A 3,656-nucleotide genomic window follows, 5' to 3' on the forward strand; every position below is an offset into this window, starting at 1 on the left:
GAGTCCCTAGTTTCTCTTTGTTCTCCTTTCTACGGCATCCTCAGTGAATCAGAGCTGGTTTTCAGAGAAGTTATAAAAGACCCATCCCACTGGTAACATGATCCCTTGCCAATTCCTGCCCTTAACAGGACTGGAAACTTTCACTTTTAGCTCTCCAACCTACATGTTTTGTTGCATTTGTTTTCTCAAATATATATTTTTAAAAGGTGGAAAAGTTATATTACAAACAGCATGAAAATGTCAGAGGCTGGCAGAACAAGCTGCGTGTGTTCGGGTTGAGGTCCAGTAAGATTGGTGAAGGCAGCAGGCTTTGTGTTGCCCTTGAAGAATGTGTCGTCATCTGCTTTTACTGGCCTTATCAGCAGGGCAAAACCAATAAATCATGTGCTGCCAGCACAAGAACCAAGTGCTTTCCTCCAAGCCAGATGATTCCATTGTCGTGCTGGGCCTCTCAGGGAGGTTGTAAACATGGCATTCTCTGCCAGTAAGACACATGCTCCTCCTGTTCTTTTTTTTGTTTTGTTTTGTTTTAAGGAGACATATTGAGGTGAAATTTACATATCATAAAACTCACCTACCTTAAGTGTAACATTCAACGATTTTTTTTCTTCTAGTAAATTTACTGAGTTGTGCAACTATCACCACAAACCAATTTTAGAACATTTCCATGATCTCAAAAAGATCCCTTGTGCCCATTTGTAGTCAACCTTTGGCCCTATGCTCTAGCCCCAGGCAACCTCTAATCTGTTTTCAGTCTATCGATATTCACTTTGTCTGGATATTCTATATAAATGGAATCATACAATTTGTGATCTTCTGTGTTTGGTGTCTTTCACTTAACCCAATGTGTTTGAGGTTCACACATTCTGTAGCATGTTAACAAACAGGATCCCATTGTCTGGATATGCCACATTGTGTTCATCCATTCACCAATTGATGGACATTTGAATTGTTTCTGATTTTTGGCTATTGTGAATGATGCCTTCCTATTCTTGATGAGCTAAAAATGATATGGAAAGAGCTTGGGATTTGGAGTCATTTCCTAGGGATTTGGAGTCAAGTCCTAGCTCTGACATTTACTACTTTAGTTAAGTATAAGATGTATTTTCTTATCTATAGAGTGGAGATAATTAACCCCGTCCCTCCCCTATTCCTAGAGTAGTTGTAAGAATCAAGTGGGGTGATGTATGTGAAATTCTTTACGAACTGTAAAACCTAGAATAAATGAGAGACATTACTGAAGTAGTCTTCCCAGATGTCTCTGAATGGTCTAGATGGTCCTCAAGATATTTTCCATATTCATAGAACAAATTATGAAGCCTTTGGCTGTAGAAAATATGTGTAATTTCCTTCTATGGACTTGGGGTTCTCATCCTTTTTCCTTTATCAGAGTCCATTATTTAAAAAAATGTTCGGATGTCATTCTACCTCTCTTAAATGTACTTATATTTTAAACCTTATTTTTGATTGTCAGATAAGGTTTTCTGTTGAAAAGAGGGTCTTCAGATACTCCAGAATCATTGTAGGAAGTATCAAATCACTATAGTTGAAGTTCTGATTTAATCAGGGCACCCTCCAACCCGTAGACTCAATTTAGTTTCTTGGGTACTTCAGGTGATTATGAAGGGCAGGCCCCCAGTGAGGGGACTGGGTGCAGAGTCGAACCCAGGTTGATGGGTTCCAATGAGTCAAAGGAAAGTCTAAGCAAATGTTGGCAGCCTCCAGTCAAAGGTGATTAAAACTGTTGCTTCATTGAAATGATATTAAACCAATGTGGGTAACCATATATGTAGGGGTATTCAGACACTCAGGAACATAGCAATTGCACAGAACATGCAATTCTGACCACTGCATGTCATGCCTGGATATTTAACTTCCACAAAACCTAGAAAATAGCTTCCATGGGAAAACAGTATAGACTTTGCTTCAAACAGAAAGAACTGGCTACTATTTTTCACACACACGCAATCCAAAGGTAAGTATCACTTTTAGTGCCCTCCACATCTTCTACCTTATCCAACCGTATAGGATGCTTCCAAGAAGTTTTACCTTAAATCTCATTGAGAGATTCCAGAATGGAAGATTTCCAGAGCAACAGCAATGGCTGTTCCCAGTTTCCTGGAGTCTGAAGCACAGAATGTGAGTGCCTGTCAAGTGCCTCTGATAGAATCACTGGCTAATCCAGCATTAGAACTCAGGCGCTCTCAGTGCCCAGATTCAAATTACTAGACTGTCTCTTTCCCAAAACAGCAAATCCTCCGACATCTCCAGCACTCCCTGAGGTTACACAACACGGGGAACTGAGGTCAAATAAGTCTATTCCTTCTACTCATCTTCTCCCCTGAGAAGCCCTTTCTTCCCTTGACAACAATTGATAATTAAGGCTTTACTAAGGAAAAGAATATGTGGTGGGTTATTGCCTAGAGACAATTCTCTGCAAGTTTTCTTTCCGTGAATGTTGTCAAAGTATTTAGAAATGCCATATGCATTCCTAACATTTTCTTTTTGTATTTTCAGGTATAATGACAATCTACAGTTATGTACCATACAACCAAGGTTCTTGACTTTTGCAACTCTGACACTGGCACTGCCACTATGTAGTAATAATGATGAGAGCTCAGGTTTCATGTGCACTTACTCTATATTGGATATAGTACTTTAGACACTTAGTTCATGCCTTGTCCAAAACCAAACAGCTAATAATTTGCAGAACCTGGCTCAAAGTGGCTCATAGTCTGTTTTTATTTTTGTATTTTAATGATACTATTTATCTGTATAAACTTAAGACACTGTAAAGGTCATTGATATCTTTTGTGGTATCTTTTTGTATTTTTTAAATTGACAACAATTGTATATATTTATGGTATACAACATGATGCTTTGAAGTATGTGTATATTGTAAAATGGCTACATTGAGCAAATTAACATATTCATTACCTCATATACTTTTTTTTGTCATGAGAATGCAAAATCTACTCTCTTTGAGGTTCTCAAGTATACAATGCACTATTTTAACTGTTGTTACAATGTTGTACAATACATTTCTTGAACTTATTTCTCCTGAAATTGTGTATCTTTTGACCAACATTTCCTGAATCCCCTCTTCTCCCGCCTCCTGGTGACTGCCATTTTACTTTCTGCTTCCATGAGTTTGCTTTTTTTAGATTCTTCATAAAAGTGAGACATTTGTCTTTCTGTGTCTGGCTTATTCCGCTTAACATGGTATCTGTTTAATTACAAAATATGTGTCCTTGCCCACTGCATTACCTACAGTACTGCAATAACATGCCATATTTCAATGCATGTGTGTATGTCTGTGTGTATTACATATGTATGTGTCATGTACTTGTGTGTATGTATGCGTATAATGTGCATGTTGTTTCATAAAAAACTTGAAGCAGCCTACATTTTTTAAAAATAATTTCAACATTTATTTTAGATACGGGGGTGCATGTGAAGGTTTGTTACATGGGTATATTGCATGATGCTGAGGTTTGGGGTCTGGATTCCTTCACTCAAGTAGTGAGCATAGTACCCGTTAAGTAGTTTTTCAACCCCTGCCCCTTCTGCCTTCCCCTTCCCTCCTCCCTTCTCTCCCTCCCTCCTCCCCTTCCTCCCCCCTCTCCCCCCCCCCCCCCCCCCCCCCTTCTCTTCTT

This window comes from Rhinopithecus bieti, unplaced genomic scaffold (assembly GCF_001698545.2).
Source record: "Rhinopithecus bieti isolate Rb0 unplaced genomic scaffold, ASM169854v2 scaffold_70890, whole genome shotgun sequence".
Lineage (NCBI taxonomy): Eukaryota > Metazoa > Chordata > Mammalia > Primates > Cercopithecidae > Rhinopithecus > Rhinopithecus bieti.